Raw genomic sequence first — 24,331 nt, forward strand, 5'->3', positions numbered from 1 at the left:
TTCAGGGAGAGAACCACTGATATCTACTTCCTCTTCTGTCACTTAAACAAATACTACTTGCAGGAGGGAAAAGCAAACCTAAGTTAGGCTAAAAGTCTGGATGGGGAATGTTTGTGTGTGTGTGTGTGTGTGTGTGTGTGTGTGCATGTGTGCACATGTACACATGCATGTAGAAGCTTTAATTCTGATGTTTGGGAATGGCTAAAATAAAAAAGGTAAATAAGTGTTGAGGATGTGGAAAAAAAGAAACTACTGTGCACTGTTGGTGAGAATGTAAATTGGCACAGCTTCTGTGGAAAACAGTGTGGAGGTTCCTCAAAAAATTAAACATAGAAACAGCATATGATCCAGTTGTTCCACTACTGATTATTCACACAAAGAAAATGAAAGTACTAATTTGAAAAGATATGTGTACCCATATTTTTATTGCGGCATTATTTACAGTAACCAAGATATGGAAGCAATCTAAGTGTTGATCCACAGATGAATGGATAAGGTAGATGTGGTGTATATACATATAATGGAATACTATGCAGCCATTAAAAGAGTAAACTGGTGGTTGCCAGAGAGAAGAGAGTTAAGGGGTGGGCAAAATGGGAGGAGGGCATTGGGAGATACAGGCTTATAGTTATGGAATGAATAAATATTGGGAATAAAAGACACAGCAGAGAGAATATAGTCAGTGATCTTGTAATAGTGTTGTTTGGAGATAGATGGTACTACGCTTAACGGCGAGCATGGTTGAACATACAGAGATGTTGAACCACTATGTTGTACACCTGCAACGAGTGTAATATTGTGTGTCAATTATGCTCGAATAAAAAATATTTAAAAATCTGGTGACTGGGAAGCATTAATGATAAATCAATTAACTGAACTTGAAATCTGGATTTAAGCTCTGGCTTATTGTATTAACTATATAGGAAAATTATGTAAATTCTTACAGTTTCTGTTTCGTCGTCTATGAAATAGAAATAATTATTCCCCTATTACTTTACAGGGTCTGAGACATGATTCAGTCCTTTCTTCATTCATTTGTTCTCCAATATATATTGAGCACATACTGTATACTAGGCATGATTCTAAGCACATGATCTATTAGTGCACAAAACAGACAAATCCCTACTTCCTTCGAGCTTACATTCTAGTGGGTAGAGATAAACAATGAAACATAAGCAATAAATAGTATATATAAAACATGATGGGTTCTGTGGGTAAAAGTAAAAGATGTGGATAAGGAGACCTGGGAGTACTATAGGTGGAGCAGAGTAGGGTGGTGGGTGGGCAGATTGCAGTGTTTAATAGGGGGTCAGGGTGGGCCTCCTTGAGAAGGTGACATGTGAGTAAAGACAGAAGTCAGATGGGAGAGTCTCCATGTGGACGTGTGGGAGAAGAATGTACCAGGCTGAGATGACAGCCAAGGCAAAAATCCTGTGGTGTTTGAGGGAAAGCATTGAGACCACTTAGGCTGGAGTGGACTGAGTAAGATGAAGGGGGCTAGGTACAGTCAGATCGCAACAGCTCGTGGGCTCTTTAAAGACTCTGGCTTTCCCCCTGAAGGAGACAAGAGCCATTGCAGGTTTGGAGGGAAGTTATGTGACCTGATTTAAGTTTTGAAAGGATCACCTCTGGCTGGTGATATGGAGACTAAACTGTGGGAATAAGAGTGGTAAGAGAGAGCCTGTTCAGGACCTTTTACAGGAATTCAGGTGAGAGGTGATGGTGGCTTGGGTGAGTGAGCGGTCTGGGTGGGAAGCATCATCCAGGAAGCACATAGAAACGAAGGTGTCTTTATTCTTACAAACATGGTGTTGAGCCAGAGGGTAGCAACTTCTCATATTTTTTCTTAAGGGCTTAGAATTTAAATATATACTATTTTTGAATGTATACTTTTTAATGTTAGATGTCTAGAGATTAAATGGTACCTCTTAGTTTCAGATTACTTTTACTAAAGCTCTTTTGGAGAAATCAAATTTCAAGCTCAAGAAAGATTGCTTGTGTGCCTCCTCTGATAGTACGTGTAGCATATGACCCAGGGGTCGTTCAGTATTACCCTTGCTTATTTTAGAAATTGAGACATGTTTCTCAGTACCACTCATTCTCTATCCCCCATTTTATAATCACCAAGTCTTGTCCGTTGTGTTTTTGAGTGATATCTGAAATCTGATTACTTCTCTCCATCTCCACTGTTAACCCCATGGTCTCAGATGTCATCAGTTTTCCTTGTACTACAAGTATCTTCTTCCATTCTCTACTTAGCAAACAGAATTTTTTACAAATTCAGGTGTCATGAAATCACACCCCTGTGTAGAACGCTTCTTCGGTGACTTCTGTAGATTATTTTCCACAGGTCTGGGTTTTGTTGTTTGCCTTACTCTGTCCTGCTGTGTATACCAGGAGGTACAGACCACATCACCATAAATCCTTTGTCTTCTAGCTTCCCGTTGAAGATGATATGCTTCTTCTTGAGTCTAGGGTGAAGTCTGCAATGTATGGCATGGACAAAAATCTGTACAGAAGGCCCTGCAGGGTCTGACAGATCTACCCAGGAGACTCAGCTTGCCTCTTTCCCCATCTCTGACTTTGACAGTTACCTTTCACTTCCTTAAAGACCCCGAGCTCCTCCTGTCTCCCTGAGTTAGTATTTCTCATTGCTTCTGACTGGACCACTTTTCCTCTCCCTCCCTTCCTCTTCTCTTGTCTCACCCTTGCCCATCCTGAGTGTCTCAGCTTTAATGTTGCTTCCTCAGACAATCCTTTCTTGGTTATACACTCCCATTTTTCACTAAATGTTTCCTTTGTAGCAGGTGGCATGACTTTATATGAATATGCATGTACCTATTTGCATAATGTTTCTCTTCTCTGCTAGATTCCAGGCTTTGTGAGGTCAAAGATAAGCAAGTTTTTGTTTATCTTTTAAGTCTCTGTCTCGGAGATTGGACACACAGAGTACTCATTAACTCACTAACTGCCCAGAAAATGGGTTCTGAGAGTGAAGATAGCTTCATGGGTTGTTTTCAGGGATTATCAAGGAAATTTTAATGTGTTATAGTATATAATGAGACCTAGAAGCAGAACTAAAATTCAGAATTATGATGAGAACTCAAACTAGAATTAGAACCCAGGTGTCTGTGTATTCTTTTCTGTGCCAAAAGTGATCTTCATGAACCCAGCAGTACTGTGTAAGAGCCTAAGAGCCACATGCTAAAGAAAATTATGTCAACAAGGCATTTCTCATCCTTCAGTTTTGAAGTTGAAAGAGTGTATAATTTTTTCATTTCATATGTTTATTATAACATGTGAACATAATATACTTTTGTAACTGAAATTATTGACTTTTTTTGTAACTTTGAGAACAAAGTTATATTTAACAAATAAAAATGAGAGAGAGAGAGAGGGAAAGCTTTGGTACCAAATACATGGGCAAAGACAAAAAGAATGACATTAATAAGATTTGAAAAACAAAACTAAAACTAAAAAATAGTTATTTTAAAAATAAAGAAATTCCAGTTAGTTTAAAACAGAATAAGTTTGGTCATTAACACCCTCAATAAAGTATAAGTTGAAACAGGAATATTGGTTTTGCCAGTAATAAAATTACTCTGTTAAATGTATTAAAATCTGATCTTTTACATTTTTCTGTTATGAAACTTTATTTTCTACTCTTTCTACTAGAAAATGGAATGTACTAATCTCTCAGAATATAGCTTAGTTTTATCTCATTGATTCATTTTAAAAAGTTTGAATATATATTTTAAGGTTTATCATTAGCCATTTCAGAAGCAAATAAACATGTTATTGAAATACACATGGTATTCTAAGTATTTCAGATTCATAGAGCTGAATGGAATTTATTTTTAACTTTATGAAGAAATAGTCTTTTATGGACATTTTTAATGGTGCTTCTATTCCAAAATAACTTTTGTGGCTGTAACATTCTAGAAATAGATGTATTTGATGGAAATGTTGACAGATTCTTATTTGTAAGCAATGAATGAAGCCACCTAGAATTTTAGTGACTTTCCTTCCAATGAATGACCATTCATATTTATTATTATCAATTCTAATAATAATCCATTTTAGAATGCCAGCTGGGCACTGTATAACATTTGATATGATCTCAGTCTAATGAATTCCCTTCTAAAGTACCATTGTTCAGCACACGAAAGCGAGTGCACACCTGAGAAGATTCAGCCTTGAGACTCTACCTTTTCCATGAATTAGTATGATAGGAGGTCAAGGCATATATGGAATAGACCTTTTTGCATTAAGTCATTCTTGGCACTGCAAAGGAGGGTAATTTGTGTAAGACTTGTATTATGAGTTCTGTCAGCATGGAAACTGAAAAACAAACTCTTGAAAGAGAGAATGCCTAATACTCCTCTTTTTTTTTTTTTTTTGTATCAATGGCCAGAAATGATTCTACACTTAGTAGAAAAAGGCAAAGAAGTTTGTCCTTGACACAAAGAGAAACTTCCTTAATAGTTTGGCTGAGGTGTTTGGGGAATTTGAGTCCTTTAAATGAAAAGAGAAAATTCAATTACCAGTTATTTAGTGTCTCCTGTGCACTTATCAAGTATTACAGTCAATCCATTGGTGTGTTTTTAAATGAAAGAAAGATTATTAAAGGTTATATGTTGAAATGAAAGAAAGTAAGGTGCTGAAGAGCTGTGTGTAGAAAAAATACCTGGAGAAGTATGACCTGTAAGAAGTGTGTGATGTAACATCCCCCATATATGAAGAGGACAGGAAGTTTGGTGAAATGAAGTAATTCTTAACTTATGCCAAATTGAAGTCCTTATGATTAATATCAAGACAATTAATTAAGTGACTTATTTGTCACCATCTGTGGGCCTTAAAAATTTTGACAATTTTTTTTTTAGGAATTTTAAGAGATGAATAGAGAAATCCTTTAGAAGTTTTTGTCAAAAATAAATTTAGATTATTTTGGTATGTTGATATATGTATCTATAAATAGCTACCTACATGTAAACTCTGTTTATGGAATTTAATTCCATGAATATCTCTCTAGATATTTTTCAGCCAATGTATATTTTTTGTAAGGGTTAAAATAGAGGTATTTTTTTTTATCTGAAAAGGAGATCATAAAAACTAAAAATATACCATTCAGTAGTCAAAGCAGATTGTGAGAGATCGTGCCTTGGAGAGACAAAAGAGGGCAAGATTCTATTCAGTTAGAGGGATCTTTACAGAAGAAGTAAGCACTGGAGTAGATCTTCAAGAGGACTGATTTATTTGTGTATATGAAGATGGAGAAAGGAGAGGCATCATGACTTTTTTTTAAAGTTTATTTATTCTGAGAGAGACAGACAGACAGACAGACACACAGACATAGGACGCGATCCCATGAAATATGACATCATGACCTGAGCCGAATTCAGGAGCTGAATGCTCAACCAACTGAGCCATCCAGGTGGCCCATCATGACTTTTGATTGTGGACTATAGTAGTAAATAGCCTATGCATGTGTCCAGGAGAGAGAGAGAGAGAGAGAGAGAGAGAGAGAGAGAGAGGAAAACTGGTATCTAACTAAATATTTCACTTGTGGTTTTTGGTTTGCACTACTGAATTGGACAGAGGGTTTTGCCATCCATGATGTCTCTGCCTTATATGATAAAATGCCACTCTATTTCTGATTGTTGCTCTAAGTAGGCTGCTGTTGTCATACCTTGAGTCTCTGAGAAGTCTATAGGTCTCCCACACCAATGATATTTACGTTCCTTTAAATAATTTTTTTTCTGCTCATTCATTTATCTTTGTAGCTTATTACATAGTTGTCTTTGGGCATCCTGCTAGCATCCATCCGGTGATAAGAGATGTTGTGTGTTGATGCATTTCTTCCTTCATAAGTCTTGAGTGTCTAGAACAGTGCCTGGATAAAGCAGGCATTTGTTAAATATTTGGTTAATGTTTTTGGTAGAGATTCTTTGTTGCTATTTCATACCAGGTATATTTTATACGAAATGCAGATAAAACTTACCAGAAGAAACTGTGACCATGGTGGTAGATATAATTTTCAGTCATATGAAGTATCTAATTTCACAACAGTGGATTAGTTTTATCAAAAAGTTACATATCTTTCTTTATCAGAGTTTGCACTGTCAAACAGCAATCAGGCTTTTTTTGTATAATGGTTTCCATGTTTTAATTTTCATCTATTCGTATGCTAGTTAGGCAGTGTCTTCTCTTGGAAGAGTTATTGCATTATAGGATTTCATTACTTTGAAGATACTTGGGATATTTTTTCTTTAGCCTTTTTACTGAAAAAAGGCAGGTCAAGGGATTGCTTTTAGTCCTGTGATAGTCCTTTAAGAGTATCTGAATTTTCTAAGGTTATTGCCTAACTCACCTTCATTCTTTATGTTGTCAGGAGTTTTCTCACCTGTCTGTCTATCCATCCATCCATATATCTATCCATTATCTTTCTGTTTCTCTATATCTGCATATCTGTCATCTATCTACGTGTCTGTTCATCTATGTGCCATCCTGCCTGTCTGTCTGTCTCTCTCTTTCTATCTCTCTATCATCTATCTGCCCACCTATGTATCTATTCATCTATTTATGCATCTATCAATCATCTACCCCCACCTACACACAACACAGAAACAAGGTATATATTTATTTTAGGATAGCATTTAATATATCCAGTACTGAGCCGCATTTGTTATTCCTTCCAGTATATTTGCTTTATAAATGAAGAACTGAGAATTAGGGGGCTTAGCTCTTTTGTTCAATTAGTGAAGTATGAACAAGAATTGAATTTAGGGAGATTTTTCTTTGGTGGGGTTTCAATTTTAAAAGATGCCATCCAGAGATTTATTCTTTTACTTATCACAGTTTGGGAGAATTAATAAAAATTTTCAACAGTGAGAAAAAAATGAAACATTTGAAATATCTGAGCATGTCAGAAACTAGCAGTTCTTGGCTTTATCTTAGAGCAAAATGGTGTCTAGTGAGAACTGTATTTGATAAAATATTGGCAAAAGTATTAAAAGACTACTGTAGTAGTATCAATACTACTACTTAAATCATTTAAGAAGTTCATATGCATAAAGAAAATGACACAAATCATTTAAGAGCCTTGTTAGAGAATTGCCAAGGAAATATTTTCAATTTAAGTGATTTCCTATGTTTCTCAGGGCTAACATTTGCCCAAAAGTTTCTCTTTTGGAGTCAAGGAGAATGGACAGGGTTGAAGTATATCTGTGAGCTTCTTCAGATCAGAATTCTCCAGTGACTGGAGTATTGCCAGCTATTATCACCAATATTCTCAGGTTGTAGCCTAGGGTATTCTTCTGTGCCTCTCACAATTTGGGGGGTATGACTATATTATTTTAGCTCCAATGCAAGAAGTTTTTATTTTATGCTAGAGTAGCATAGACCTTTGAATTTGTCCTTCTTTTTTTCTTTAGTAGTACTTAAGATATTATTATCTTACCACAGTGTAATTTCACATTTATTTGTGTGTTTCTCTAACTGCTGCTCCTCTGTTGGACTCCATGTTCCACAAGGACACTTTTCTGTTTCCTTCTGTATTTTTGTAGCCTAGGATATGCATGTGCCCATGTGTGCGTGCACACACACATACATATATGCTCTGTAAATTCTTGTTGGATGAAGGAAAGGACCTCTGAGGTACTTTTAGACTAGTTGGCTAAGAACTCATTTCATAGCATCCTGACTGCATTATTTTTTTAATGCTCAAAAGCATTTGTAGAGGATGGGATTGTCTTTGGCAGTTTATAGCTTTTAAATACTACCTCTTTGCATTTTGAAAGTCTTTCTTTGATTTTATTGAATTTATTAATAACTAAAAGCACTTGGATATATTGATTTCTTGTCTATTTTCCCCAACACTTTTTTTCCCTTGAATAACAATATATATGAGACACTTGCCCGTATTTACAGATGATAAAATTGGGGTGAAGTAATTTTTTATGATCACTTAGCTAATGGTGAAAAGAATGATTTAAAATGAAGATAGAAAGCATTGTATTCTTTTATCTCTCTCTCTCTCTCTCTTTTTTTTTTTTTTTTTTTTGCAAAGAAGAAAATAGCCACTTATGTAGTAGTTTTTCAGGTGCTTCTTTCTCTATTTAGATGTACACTTACACTGCAAATGATACTGTTACTTCACTTTCAATGCATAACTTTTTTATTCCCTTTTAATATATTTAATTTTTTTTCTTTTAGAGAGAGAGAGAGAGCAAGTGGGGGAGATGGGTAGAGAATTCCAAGCAGGCTGTATAGTCAGCATGGAGCCCAACGCAGGTCTTGATCATGACCAGAGCTGAAATCAAGAATCATCTACTCAACCGACCGAGCCACTCATTCACCCCTCATTTATTCCCTTTTAAAATGTCCCTGAAAATCAGACACCTGAGGGGCTTAGTTGGTGAAGCATCTGACTCTTGATTTCAGCTCATGTCATGATCTCACCATTCATGAGTTGTGGCCTCACATGGGGCTCTGTGCTGACAGTGTGGAGCCTGCTTGCAATTCTCTCTCTCCCTCTCTCTATGCCTCTCCCCTGCTCGTGTGGTCTCTCTCTCTCTCTCTCTCTCTCTCCTTTTCTCTCTCTCTCTTTCAAAATAAATAAATAAACATTAAAAAGTAATGTCCATGGCGTTGGTCAGAACTTCAGAAAAAAAAAGTTTAAAATGTGAACAACAGTATTTCTAGAAAAATACTCCTAGTGCTTCACTATTAAGTAATGATATTAGTTGTTTCTTATAGTTTTTTTCATGAAAATGGAATTTTTTTTATCCATAATCCTAATAGATGTTAGTATATTACCTAAAGAAACACTGGTAGAGATCATTGCAACTACAAATCTTAAAATTTTGGTTTGGGAATAGTCTTTCTATTTCATATCCTAAACATAATTGCCTTTAAAATCACAATTTCAACCCTATGAGGCTAGCAGTAGTTATACTTTTAAATTGCATTAAAATTAAAATAAGCTTAAGAAAATAGTAGCAAGGACTAGAGGTCTAATGCCACTAATTTTAGTAATGTCAATCTGAGAAGAACCCAAACATGTAAATCTTATGGGGTGTTTGAACACATTAGGAATGCAGCAATCCAGGGGACAGAAGATACCTGTTTCAGAGCTTTAGGCCACTATCACTGCTGGAATAATAAAGGGCTAGCACTGCCCGGCTTTACTCACCATGTTATTTTTAGCTTATTTCATCTTGCATGTTGTACGCTTTTTTGGTAAACTCTTTGTTAACCGTTTTAGAAACAAGGTTGAGTATGTGTCAATAAATTCTGGGAATTTTTGAGCTGGGTGAACTATGAACAACTTAGGTTTGTGATAATAATAAATTATGGCTTACCTGGGAACTGAATCTCTGGTTTGTGTGGTGGTCTTTCTACCACTCCTCCACATTTTTCCTGTTTCATTGCTGTGTGGAGTTTCATGCTCATTACTCACTTACGTTAACCCTTTTGGTCACTTTGGCTGTTGCAGATTCCCTCAAATACTGCAGTGGTTTATTGTCCTGTTAACCTTGGGTTAAACCAGTTAGGTCTGATTTTTTTTTTCTTCTCTTGAATATATTTGATTGCTAATAGGTTACTAAAATATAACCTGTGTTTCAGGTCTCAAGTATCCCTTCATGAGATGCCTTTCTAGCCTATTTCATGTAAAAGTTGATGTATCTTTCTGTAGGCCTTCCTGCATGATTATGTTGTTTGACTCATATGGCATTTATAGATTGCCTCATGTCCTATTCTTGTTTTTATTAAAATTTTTTTAATGTTTATTTTTGAGAGAGAGAGAGAGAGAGAGAGGCAGAGAGAGAGGCAGAGAGAGAGAGAGAGGCAGAGTGTGAGTGGGGGAGGGACAGAGAGAGAAGGAGACAGAATCTGAAGCAGGCTCCAGGCTCTGAGCTGTCAGTACAGAGCCTGGATGCAGGGCTTGGACCCACGCACCGTGAGATCATGACCTGAGCCGAAGTTGGATGCTTAACTGACCAAGCCATCCAGGTGCCTGGCCTCAAGTCCTCAATGAGACTTGTATCACTTATGACATATTACATTGTATATTAATAACTTACGCTTTTCTTCTTTGTGCAGTCTTTGAAAAAAAGCTCTGTACCTTATATACTCCTGTATTTTTCAAGGAGCTTAGTGCTATTCCTTGTAGGGATTAAGTACTCATTTTTTTCGTGTATTCTCTTCACAGAACAACTTGCTTATTTAATGCTTATTTGAAAGAAATATTACTCCTACTGCCTCAGTAAAATGGACGCATTAAACATATACACATACAGCTATCATACAGATCAAGTCTTCATGCACATTGAGCACATGCATTTTGTTGACTCCACAGTCATGTACTAGTTGCACCCCTAGTGGGGTCTTGACCATCTTTGTGCAAGAGGACAGGAGAGCCATAGTGGCATTAGGCTGTGAGAAAAGTTAATTCATGTCTATCCCCAGGGCAGTCAGGGTTGCTTTTTTGTTTTTTGTTTTTTGTTTTTTTTGTTTTTTTTTTTTCTTTTCCTGGAGTTTGACTTGAGAGTAAGCATTAAAACCATCTCTAGAAGATTTTATATTAACATTGGCAAGAAACAAACAATTGACATCAGGCATAAGTCTTAATTTGCGTTATGCTTTTGGCGCATCTTTGCTGGGAAAATTATGCTAATCCTCACCATCTGCAGCTACCAGATGTGCCATTGAGAGGTGCACAAGTTCCTTTCCAGAAAACTGCTCGATGTCGAATGTCAATCATTCCAGTTAAAATGACAGCACCTACCATCAGAGGAGGGAGAACAACTACAATTCATGTTTTTTCTTTACCATCACATACAAATCAGGATGATTAATACTGTGATAAATGTAGCTGACAGAGGAAGACTAACAAATGTAGTTGTTCAGTCCATCTTTTGTTCTGTTGCAAAATAGCTATAGAATCTGTTAAAGACTATCTCATTGAATATACATGTACAGTGGGTGTGGTCACATTCTGCTGACTGCGTTACATTTCTTGGCTTGTATGGTTTATTATATTAAGAGAATTGGCTGGAAGGATGTCAGCAGATGGTGCTAGGCACAGAGTAAGTTTTATCATTGCATAGTTCAGTATGCTTCCAGGAACTCTCTCTCAAATATGATTTTTGAAAATAAAATTGTTCATTTGAACACACTGACAGGTTCTTCCTGAGATTCTTATATTGTAAAAGACATTGCCATCAGTTTACTGGAACTATGATTTTGTTCCTTTTGGTTGGGAGAGAGAGAACAAGAGAGAGTGAGAAGTGGTTATAATCGACTTTTATCTGAAGTCTTTTCATGTTTTACCTGGGTCTGGATGTATCTACATTTAGACATAATAGAAATCCTTTATGTTTTAGTTTCATGCCTTTTTACTTTTGACAGCTACTGCTAAACATTGCAAGAATGCTAAGGCACAGAAGTAAGTTGAACTGTTGAACGTACCAGGTACACCCTAAAATTCCATTGATTTCTAGAATATTAATGAATAGCAGTGTATGCCAGCGGCTGGAACTTACTGTGAGCTCTCCTTGCTCAGGAATGTGTCAGAGTGGGGAGCAAGTGTCTTCCTCTCCGCTCCCTCATTCTTCGCTCAAGTTCCTGCCAACCACACTGTGCTGTTGCCTAAAGAGGCTTTGTGTGGAGCTAGGAGAGTATTTTCTCATAGCTCAGGTATTCTGTAAACTTGTTCCAACCATTGTATCAGAAAAAAAATGTATTTTGATTTAAATCCTTAGGGAATGGGGAATTCCCCCTTAACTCTGCTAAGTGCTGTTCTTATTCTAGTTCTGTCAGGAAATGAGGCAGTTTTTAGTTGTTATTATGTCTACAAACTGCCTTTAATAAATATCCAAAGGCCCCTGTTTGTGCTATATTGGTATATGGTGGTGTTCTTAAGTCCTGAGTAAATGGTAATTTATAAAGGAATACGAAGGAAGAGCCAGCTTAGTCCAAAACATACGGGTCCTCCGGATGAGGAGGAGATCATAAATGTTAACAGAATTACACTGCTTTGCCCTTTTTGAATAATCGTGCCCACCTACAGTTCGTCTCAGAGATAAATGAAACTATATGTTTTATTTTCTCAGGACTGAGGAATAGAGCCTACTAAGAAAAACATTTACGGCAATTTTCACTCATCTCTTTGCCTTTTCCCTCCTTGTTCCCACTGCCTAGACATTTGTCACTTGACTTATGCAAACTGGGCTCAACTCCAGGTGGATTTTTACTCTTTCTTCAGGCTTAATTTACTCATCTGCTTTGTGGAGTGCAATTTTTGACTTTTCAGGGAAGAATTCTATGCTTGCTTCATTCTGAACCCTAGCCTCCTTCTCTACTCTGAGTGAACTCCTCCCATTGTTTAGTAATAAGCTAGCGATTGAATCCTGATATGTTGAGATTGACTTTTTTTTCTTTTTTCTTTTTTCTTTTTTCTTTTTTTTTGTTAGATATACCTTTGAATCAGTCTCTGGAACATTTTAGCACCTATTAAATATTTGTTGAGTAAATGGATGAATAATGGTTATTTTTCTTATATGGAGAATTTTCACGTATGGAAAATCATCTTTGTTATCTTCATCTTTAAGGCTCATGAGTGTATAACATTTCAGACTATAAATTCAAACAAAATAATTTGTGTCTATTTTAATTTTGAGATAAGTAATGTGTTTCTTAAGTTATCATTGGCATTGCTAATGTTAGGCTTGAAATATTGATACAATGGTGTATACATGTATGTTTTTATAAAGTCTTATTACTTTTCTGTGTTTCAGTCCAGTTTTACATTTGGAATATTATTTGTCATGCATGTTTCACATTAAAAAAGGAGTTAGCTCATTGAAAATCTTAACAGCGAAAGTTACTTTTAAGTTTTATTTGGGGCACCTGGGTGGCTCAGTCGGTTAAGCGTCCGACTTCAACTCAGGTCAGGATCTCACGGTCGGTGGTTCGAGCCCCGCTTCGGGCTCTGGGCTGATGGCTCAGAGCCTGGAGCCTGCTTCGGATTCTGTGTCTCCCTCTCTCTGTGCCCCTCCCCCGTTCATGCTCTGTCTCTCTCTGTCTCAAAAACAAATAAATGTTAAAAAAATTTTTTTAATAAATTTTATTCATATATGTATGGTACAGGCAGAACATGGCATACATTTTGAAAAAAATTTTTAATCCTAATGTCAGTAAATTATTCGTGACATTTTTATCTGTACCCCTGCATATCTTTTAAAACATGTTTATGTACAAACTTTTAAGCAAAAACATCTCACTGTACATATTGTTCTTTAACTGAGCATCATTTTTGAGTTGACAAAATTACCCAAAACATTTTAGGGTAGAAGTTGCCATTTGATGAGCATCTCTGCAGATGATGCTCTCATTGAAACTAGAAGGTCAACCATATGGAGAGGTTACAAATAAAATCTGCTGGCCTTCAAAATCCTCTTATCAGCCACCTAACGGGGTCAGATACTGACAATGATGCATCTGAGAGCAGTGAGTAAAGACAGATTGCAGAAGTTTCATAATTGTGAATTGTGTTCTCAGTTTATTCATTTTTGCTTATGTTTGTTCCCAGTCTTGAGGGTCTCTGGACTATGCACATTTAGGTGGCAAATCTCAGATGTAACCCCGAAGGGCTAGTAGTCATTTATATACTCATGCATGAAATAAAGTATTTTATGATATGTCAATCAAATGTGCCCAGAAATCAGAATCAAGTTTTTTACCAAAGTAAGTTCCTTCTAAATGTAGCCAGAAAGAGCTACTTTGTCATTAAAATGAATGAATATTCATTTTTAGAACAGACATGTTGTTTGGATTGTGTTAAACATATGTCTGTTAGTGAAAGTGTGAGTCACAAAGAAAATTTCATCTAAAAATAATATCTATAGAAAAAAACAATAAATATACACACAGAAAAATATTTCTTTTTTCTGTTAACTGTTACTTCTTTATTTTTAATGCTTGTGATATCATTTATTTATTTTCTGTTATTAGAAATAATGGGTGACCATGTTCAGAGGTGTAAGCAACCCAAGTGTCCCATCGTGGGATAGATGGATAAACCATATATAATATAATATATCAGATGAAATATTATTCAGCCTTAAAAAAGGAAGGAAATTATGGCACATGCTACAACATGGATGAATGATGAGGACGTTATGATAAATTTAAATAAGCCTGTCACAGAAAGACAAATACCATCTGATTCCACTTAATATGAGGTATCTAAAGTTGTCAAATTCATAGGAACAGAAAGTATAATGGTGGTTGCCAGGATCTGAGGAAAGGGAGAAGCAGGGAGGTGTTTAATGGGTACAGAGTTTCAGTTTTGCAGGGTAAAAAAGGTTTGTAGGTTGGTTGCACACCAATGAACATACTCAACTCTTCTAAACTGTACAGCTAAAAATGGTTAAGACAGTGAATTTTAAATTATGTGCATTTTACCACCATAAAAAAAGAGAAACTGGAGAGAAAGTATAATTTTTAGACTGGAGCTTATTTATTTTTAGCTATAATTGTTTCTACAGAATATATACATAGGACTCGTCTTAGGCCTCTAAAAAGGTTATGATATAATACATGTTACTGGTCAAATGCAGGTATATAAGAAAACCTAGTTAAGGTTCAGTGGCAGGTCACTTGTCCCTAAATTGTTTTATTTACTTTTGGTGGAAAACACTGGACATTGTAAATTGTTATTTGTGGAATAATTAAAAGCTAACTAAAGTATTGAAATCACTTTTTTCAAATATGTATTTAACAGAGCTCCTTTGCTTTTTTAATGGCTAGTAATTTATAATCCAGAAACATTGATTTATTTACATATTTATTTACTGCTTAGTATTGTGTTGGAGAATGATTTGGGTTCAGTTATTTGATGATGAATAATTTAAGTCTTGTCCTCAAGGAATCTGAAGTCAACTGGAGTGGAGTTGGGGGGGGGGAGAGTAACAAACAGAAAATTGTAATAAAGTACCATAAAGATTATGAAAGGGGTAAATTAAGAGTGTGATGGGAAAAGATAGGAAGTTTTGAGAGTTCAGGGTTTCTGTTTTGGGGCTTCAAGGAACAGTTTATGGAAGAACCAGTAGCTTTGTTCAATGAGAAATGTAAGTTAATTAGGTGAAATGGTTGGAGCAGAAAATGGAGGGAACAGTAAATGCAGAGGCCTATGGGCAGAAGATTTTGTGTTTCAGTTTTGCTAGCGTAGTCCTGTATGTCTGTTGTCCTGGAGTGCGTGGTTTCTCTTGCACTGTTCTAAGTCCAGGTTTGATGGCCTGCCTGTAGGGCTCAGAAAACATGGCTTAGTAACTTAGAGTAGTTTACTGTGCTTGGAACATTGAGTTTGGGGTGGCGGAGTTAAGAGATGCCATAGGGAAGGAGAGGCTTTATTATGAAGATATATGCCACCTTGTAGCATGATTCTGGTAAAGAACCATGCCAGATTTTTATAGAGGAGATTATATAGAAAGGTGTGTACTTTAACATTTTGATGCTGGATTCACTGAAGACAAGAGGTTGAAATAGAACAAGAGGCAGGACCATCAATAAGGTAGCAGTATAGTGGGAGCAATAACTGACATTGGTTGTAGTGATAGAAAGAAGTGAGTGAATTCCAGAGTTATTAAAAAGCTAGACTTGCTCTGTGCCACATCTATTGCAAGAATGAAGACCGTTTCAGAAATCAGACTGTGGACATTCCAGAAAATACCAACATTGCTCTGAAGGGATGAACTTTTATTGTGAACGGCCCCAGAGGAACCCTGCGAAGGAACTTTGATTGCATCAATGTGGAGCTCATTCTGCTTGGAAAGAAAAAGAAGGGTCTCCGAGTTGGCAAATAGTGGGAGAATAGAAAAGAACTGGCTGCTCTTTGCATTGTCTGTGGTCACATACAAAACATGGTCCAGAGCTTCCGTTACATGATGAGGTAGATGTATGCTCACTTCCCCATCATCGTTGTTACTTAGGAGAATGGTTCTCTTGTTGAAGTCATAAATTTCCTGGGTGAAAAATACTTCTGTGGGCTTCAGATGAGGCCAGGTATTGCTTGTTCAGTATCTCAAGCCCAGAAAGGTGAGTTTATCTTTGAAGTAAATGACATTGAACTTATATCAAACTCAGCTGCTTTGATTCAGCAAGCCACAGCAGTTAAAAACAAGGATATCAGAAAAATTTGGGATGATATCTATGTTTCTGAAAAATGAACAGTTCAGCAGGCTGATGAATAAGATCTAAGTTGTCCAGCTACAAAACCAGCAAGATGTTGCAGGAGTTTTCAGACTTACTTGTGATACTTTTTAAAATATTTATTTATTTGTTTTTTGAGAGAGAGAGAGAGACAGAGTGTGAGCAGGGGAGGGGCAGAGAGAGGGAGACACAGAATCTGAAGCAGGCTCCAGGCTCTGAGTTGTCAGCACAGAGCCTGAGGTGGGGCTCGAATTCACAAAGTGTGAGGTCATGACCTGAGCCAAAGTCTGATGCTTAACCAACTGAGCCACCCAGGTGCCCATGTGATATTTTAAAGATGCAATAAAAACTGTGCTGATTTGGGCTTTTTTTTTTTTTTTTTTTTTTTTTTAAGACTTAAGATTTAAGATTATTGAGCGTGAGTTTGTGTGTATGTGTGTTTGTGGGGGAAGGAAGAGGATGACATTATGGCTTGGACTGTTGAGTGAGTGTTGGGGCAGCTCCCCATGGTAAGGACAGAAAAGGAAGGAGAGGGCTTGGGAAAACACAACCATCTTCACTGAAGCCTTAGAAGGGGATGGATAAGCCTAGTGAGGGTCCATGAAATGGGACCAAAAGAAGTCAAAAATAAGGACCTGAGTGGGGGAAAATGAAGAATTAACAGAGGATGAACAGCTTACAACCAAACCTAGGCAAACTAACAAAAACAAAACAGCAAACAAAGCAAAATTGAGCAGGGGTGGGTCGGAGAGGGAGGAGGAAAGCACAGAGTGTCCTTTTAAGAAACCAAGGGAGCAGGGTGTTTTGGGAATGGAGCCTATCAGGGAAGGCTTTGGCAGCAAGGTCCGGGTGGTGTGCTTGGTGGAAGGCATTTTAGGAGTGCTGTGGGGCTCAGGGCAGGTTGAAATGGGTTGCTGAGTTACATGAGAAGTGGAGGCTAGGAGCCAAGACAACCATTTCAAGAATTTTTACTGTAAGGAGGAGGAGACAATAGAGTAGAAAGAATTATACTAGAGAGGATATGATAATATAATTTCATCTTCATTTATTAAAAATTTTTATTGTGATAAAGTATACAGAACATAAATTTATCACTGTATTCATTTTATGTATACAGTTCAGTGGCATTAAGTAGATTCGTGATGTTGTGCTATCAACACCACCGTCTAATTCCAGAACTTTTTCAGTCTCCCGAACAGAAACTCTTTACCGGTTAGACAGTAACTTTCCATTCCTTCCTCCCTCTAACCCCTGGTAACTTCTAATCTCTTTCTGTGTCTCTTAACTTGCCTATTCTAGATATTTCAAGTAAGTGGAATTATTCAGTATTTGGGTCTGGTTCGTTTCACTTAACCTAACGTTTTCAAGGCTCATCTGTGAGGGGCGCCTGGGTGGCTCAGTTAGTTAAGCATCCAACTCTTGATTTCGGCTCATGTGATCTCACGGTTGTGAGCTGGAGCCCTGCATCAGGCTCTGCACTGACAGCACAAGCCTGCTTTGGATTCTCTCTGTCCTTCTCTTTCAGCCCCTCCTCTGCTCTCTCTCAAAATAAATAAAAAGTAAACTTTATAAAAAGGCTCATCTGTGTTGTAGTATATGTCAAAACTTTACTCTTTTTTATGGTTGACTGGGATCCCGTTATATGTGTATGCTACAGTTTACAGATTTCATCTGCAGACACGTGGGTTGTTTTTGCCTTTGGGCTGTTGTGAATAATACTGCTATGAACATGGGTGTGAAAGTATCCCTTTGAGTACCTGTTTCCCATTCTTTTGGGTATATACCTAGGAGTGGAATTGCTGAGTCATGTGGTGATTCTATGTTAACCTTTCTGAGGATCCACCAAACTTTTTCATAGCGGCTACAAATTTTACATCCCTCACCAGCAGCATGTCAGGGTTCCATTGTCTCCACGTTATTGCAAATACTTGTTTTCTGTTCTAGGTATGGTTTTTGGAACTTAATAATGGTAATACTTCCTCCCTTCTGGGCTTTTGTGGAGTCCCCTGCCCCTTACTCCACCTGCCAATTTTATCAATCTGTGAGCCATTATCTCCATTTTATAGGTGTAAAAACTGAGGCTTTGAAAAGTTCAGAAGTTTGCCTAAGATAATGGCATTGTATCTCTCAGGGCAAAATCTTCACAGCTGTGAAGGCTTAGCATACACATATTCATCATTGGTCCTTATTTTTCCCCTCATTGAACTAAAACCGAAACTAAACTAAACTAAAGCTGAAACTAAAATTAAAACATGAGCTAAAACTTAAAGCTGAAATGTGTAAGATTTACAAAGCAACCTGCTTATTCAGGATACATGCAGCTTTTACATATATACTACCAAGCAGTGAAAATATATGCTAATACATGTGGCAGCTGCATTTGATCAAATTGTTAGAGAATAGATCTTAATAACATTTAAAATAACTGCATGAATTTGATCTGTGAATGAAGAATTTTCCATTTTGTGTAGTCTTTAAACTCTTTTGAACACCCACACCATTGGCGAAAGTAAATGATACTGTAGTAATACAACTTATAAATTATAAAATAAAAATCTATTGTATAAAAGTAAGAATACAAAATGGAATAGTTTAATAGGAATAGAATCTCCATTTTCTTTCTCTGTACGTTGGGTTTTCTTGCCCATTTCTGGGATGGGTACACCTCTACTTGTGTGCACTACTCATAAAAAAATGGCTAACAGCCATCTTGTGTGTTATGTTCAGGCACTTTTTAAAGCCAGTATTTAAAATATCCTTTGTGTTAAAGGGTATTTACTCAGATTAATTCACAACTGCATATTGAATATTTATGTACAAAGCGTTTTTTTGCATATCGTGATCTTGCTTTGCTCTCTGCAAAATATGCAATGACATTTAATTGAAACTATATCTAGCTGAAGTTCTCAAAGCTTGTCCTTGAGGAAGTACCCCTAATTGTAGGAGAAAAGGAGTGTAAGCGACATTGAATTTACTTGTAAAGCAAAGTTTGCAACCTTCTTCGAAAACTTATATTTAAATTGTCTTTGGAAAAGCGAATGAGGTGATAATTTATCACGTGAAGTTGTTTGTGCTGATGTTTCAGCATTTTGTAGAAAAACACAAATATGTAAAACCTAATAGAATGTCAGGGGGAAATTGGCAAAGAACTGTATGTGATCTCAGGGGAACAATGTCTAAAATACATATATATTTTTTAATAACCTGAATTCACTTGAATATATCTGTTTTGACTGCTTTGGATATCTATTTGCTCCATAGCAACTACCACACAGAAATATTCAAGGGGGAAGAAAGAAAAGGAAGGTATTTGATATGGAGATTTTAAATGGCTTTTTGAGTCCAAGCAGTCAGCTGTTTTCCTTTTGACTGTAGTAATTATTTAAGAAGATTTGAAATGTATTTTTGTGGTTACATTTTAAGTATATTACTAAGTTTTCCCTCAATGGTGTGTTTTTGTTTTTGTTTGGAGGGGGTAAGAAATAAATGAATTTCCTCTCCTGAAGCAACATCAAATTCAATTTTTCAAGGTCAGGATGTATGAATTTTATCCTCTGTGGCTCCAGAAAATCTAATAGCTCAGTGCAGGTGACTGTCTAGCTAAATTCCAGGATGACACCAATGGGTGAGAAGAGTGACATCATGGGAATAGCTTATCAATGAATGCAGCCACTGTTATACTAGGTCTGGAATAAGGAAAAGATGACAATTTTCCATTTGTCCAGGAGAGTCAAGAACACTTTCTAAGTGTGTTTCACATTTTTTATATACCCTTTTCACTCTTATTTTAAGAAGATTAGTATATGGTAATTTGGGCCAAGAGGCTTACCATTTCAGAACTGACTTGATTTCCAAACATGTTATCATCTCTTTTCGAAAATACGTTAATAAATGAGACTCACGAGGACCCAGACCTAGAAACAAACACCTGGCAGACAGTTCATGTAAAGCAGATAAGAGCACTTACTGTCACAATCAGAGAGATGGTCTAGATGTGCTCTTTCAGGCAATGATGATGATGGTGATGATGCTGGTAATAACAGCTAATGTTTGCTAAGAATTGTCTGGAACCTATTTTGCTAAGAACATTGTATGTATTACCTCATTTAATCCTCAGAACTTTGCATGTATTATCTCACTTATAATAATCCCCTTTTTATTTATTTATTTTTATTTTTTTAATGTTTTTATTTATTTTTGAGACAGAGAGAGACAGAGCATGAGCAGGGGAGGGGCAGAGAGAGAGGAAGACACAGAATCCAAAGCAGGCTCCAGGCTCTGAGCTGTCAGCACAGAGCCCGACGCGGGGCTTGAACTCATGGACTGTGAGATCATGACCTGAGCTGAAGCCGGACGCTTAACCGACTGAGCCACCCAGGCACCCCAATAATCCCCTTTTTATAGATGAGGAAACTGAGACATAGGACAAGTCACTTGTTGAAGATCACATATTTAATGGCCAGGTCAACTTAAGAACTCAGGCTTTTTGACCACAAAGACTGTGTCTACTATACTGCCTCTGATTTTGATAATAATGTTTTTGGCAGATGGTGATCACAGAAGTTGCTTTAAGTCACAAATTTCCAGTACTCTTTTTTTCTAAGGCCAAACCATGTAGCTTTTATCCTCCCAAAATTATAATGTTTTCACTTTTATAGTTTTAAAGAGGAAGGTGTGAAAATTTGAAATGTTATCTATTCTCATTTAATTTCCTACTTTACATCAAAAGCATATCATACCCAGATCTAAATGTCATTACCGTTTGTTTCTCACACTTAACGAAAGGGAAAGTTTCTGCTGAGTTTTGAGCAGAGAGACTCACTTACAAGAGTGTAACCATGCTCAGCAAAGTTTTGGCACTTGTGTTTGGCAAAACATCCCAGGCAGATGAATGATTCACATGGCAGGATCACTGCTGCTCAAAAAGGTGCATTAATATGAATATTAGCACCTCTAAGTGTTTGTGAAATAACCTTAATGGAAGGACTAGAATATTGACAAAACATTTTCAAAAATTTTTTCTATATTTAACAGATGAAGATACAAAGAGTAATTTATTGCAGAAATCCATGATGATTCAATTCCAAGTTGAATGTGATGTCTATAATTATGTTTTAGAAGAGTATTAAACAATATGGATGTGATATCTTGTTCTTAAATATCATCGTTACACTGAGTTCTAAATATAATCCATCTATAACCATACTTACAACAGATATTACTGTGTGACAAGCAATACTTAGATGTAACAAGAAAGAAATGGAACATTCAAACTTATGTGATTTCGGAATAATTCTTAGCATTTCTCCAGGGGTTATTAAGGCAAATGAAAGGGATTTTTACAAGGTATAGTTGTGTTGAAGTTTTCCTCCTCAGAATTCACATTATTGCCACAGCCTACGAATGACAAACATTTGTGGACTATGGCAGCAATCTGTTGGGTGTTTCAGTCTATTTTGAGCTGAAATTGATTAGCACTTTATGAAAAGTGTACAGAAAATTGCCATGCTTATCAAGGCAAATCAAGCCATAATTCTGCCTTTTTTTTTTGTACACCTGCAGCTATGAATATTTTTTGGTGGATACATTGAGATGTGCTCAAGAATATACATATCGGGCTGCATATCGTGCAATTTATTCTGATCTTACTGACAGTTTGCAAACAAAAACTCAAAACAAGATGCAACTGTGTGCGGCTCCCACACTGTAGGTTCTGATTTTGGCACCCATGAATGCACAAGGAAAGGGGCTGCAGCTGAAGAGGTGTGCTTCTGCTCATCTTACTGTGAAATACAATCTGGGTGTTTGTTTGATGGATTGCATGAAATATGGAGGAAATCTGAACTAAGGGTAAGAGTTTCATCTGATTGCCTTTAGTTTTACCCCACCTTGGTAAAAATAAGGAGAAGGAATGAAAATAACCTGGAGTTGATGACTGTCATGATGGAAGTTAACTGTATTCCAGGGGAGTTGTTAAGAATGAGGAAAGGAAGAAGTGAGCCATGATGGTGAATTCCATATTTTGAGAGGAAGAACATTCTCTGTGGCAACACCTTCAGAGAAAAACAAGTATTGTAAGCCAAAAGAAAGGGAGGAAGACCATGGACTTACATGGAAGTCACTGTTATTTGATGGACTTTCTAAAACAATAAAAACAACAAAAAAACTGTAGAAATAGGCTAGTTTTCTCTCATGTCACTCATGCAGAGTTGAGAATAAATATCATGAGATATTTATTGATATTGAAATATCAGTATGAGACAGTGAGAATTTACGGAGTAAGCTAGTCACCTGAAGCTCATTTTAATCCCAGCAAATATTGTAAGTTGTTACTTAAAAACTGCGTGTTGTGTGCAATCCTTTTACTTTATGCCTGGCTCTATCTAGAAAAAGATCATGAATCATCTTGCTAAATTCTATATCTGCAGTAAGTCTGTTCTGATAAAATTCTGTATTTTATACAAAAACACATTTCTAATAAATCCTATTTTAAAAATAAGTTTTTAGATGTTTGCTATGAAAAATAAGGAAAAGGGAAAAATTAAATCAATTATAATTCTATCACTTAGAGTATATCATTCCACTCTTTTTATTATAGATTTGACATGGTAAGCCATTTTGGGATTTGCTTTGTGACACAATACATGATGAACCTATTTCTATGTCATTAAATATTCTCCTATTATATTTAGAAAATATTCAGTTTTTTTTAAATGTTTATTCATTTTTGAGACAGAGAGAGAGAGAGAGAGAGAGAGATTGAAAGCGTGAGCAGGAGAGGGGCAGACACAAAACTCGAAGCAGGCTCCAGGCTCTGAGCTGTCAGCACAGAGCCTGACATGGGGCTCTAACTCACGAACCGTGAGATCATGACCTGAGCCAAAGTCGGCCGCTTAACTGACTGAGCCACCCAGGTGCCCTTCGTTTTTTTTTTTGTTTGTTTTTTTTTTCAATCAGATAGACTTTCCAGTGTTATTATATGGATTTCCAACATCCAGTCTCTGTGTGGTTGGATGTTTAGATATTTCCAATATTTTTCAATGAACAATAGTAATAATTTTCATCATCACCATGGACATTAAAAATTTTTATTGAGGTGAAATTCTAATAATGTAACAATTAACAGTGTTGTACATCTACCACCTGTCTGTACTTCCAGAGCATTTGCCTCACTCGAAAGTAAAGTGCCTTCTCCAGTAAGGAGCATTTTTCTTTCTGTCCCCAGCCTACCTCTCCATCACTGTCCCTCGCCTCAAAGTTAAACCCTCAGGTGTTTTCATTGCGCAAACCAACCTTGTGAATTCTTGCTCTATCACCTTGGCTGGTTGCACTCACTTTTCCATTTCTCTTCATCCATTATTCAAACCTAAGTCAGTTCTCCTACCAACTTCTCCTACCAACTAAGCCTACATGACCTCTCCTGAAAACTATTAGTACATGTCTGTCCTGCTCATTGGGCCCATTTTCCATCTTATAATGCCATTCCAGTAGTATATGTTGTCCATACATTTTATCACAAACAGTTTCTATTTTGCTAGGGTGGCATCTTACCTATTTGATGTTCCCTGATGATTGTCTTTGTACATGACACAATAGAAATGCACAATAAATTCTCATCAAATGAATTAAAATTCATTTTTTCCCTCACAGACCTTAGCATGGTGCTTAGCATAGAGCCCCAACAAATATTTACTGATTGATTTAAACCTATTTATACATTTATCTAATTATCTCGAGGTCACAGGTTCTGCGTAACTAAACAGCTTTGTAAAAAAAAGTACTGTATTTGCTCTCATTTATATGACCTTATTTAGGAGATTCATCTTTAAATGCTGAGATGTAATGAACAAGGCATCATTCATATGTAAATCAGTCTGTCTTTTTTTTTTCTTTCTTTCTTTGAGTTTAGTCTTTTCTCAGCCTTCATATTTCTATGTGTGGTGTTTGTTTGCATTGGGCAATTCCAATTGTGGGACCATAAAATGTAGGATTAGGTTTTTGCTTTTGTTCTCCTCATGGTACTAGTGTCTAGTAGGTTCAGAGAACATTTCACAGTGACTTGTGGGCCCTTCTTGGCAATTATTTCTGTTATCTCAGAACTCATTTTACTAGAGAT

The 24,331-nt window shown here is 36.6% G+C and overlaps 1 protein-coding gene and 1 pseudogene across 1 annotated transcript in view; both read left to right on the plus strand.

Moving 5' to 3' along the window:
* Window positions 1-24,331, plus strand: part of PRKD1 (protein kinase D1) — a 327,609-nt gene that overhangs the window by 41,474 nt on the left and 261,804 nt on the right. The window lies entirely within an intron of this gene.
* On the plus strand, window positions 11,512-22,935 carry LOC125909053 (60S ribosomal protein L9-like; annotated as a pseudogene).

The sequence above is a fragment of the Panthera uncia genome (assembly GCF_023721935.1).
Source record: "Panthera uncia isolate 11264 chromosome B3 unlocalized genomic scaffold, Puncia_PCG_1.0 HiC_scaffold_1, whole genome shotgun sequence".
Lineage (NCBI taxonomy): Eukaryota > Metazoa > Chordata > Mammalia > Carnivora > Felidae > Panthera > Panthera uncia.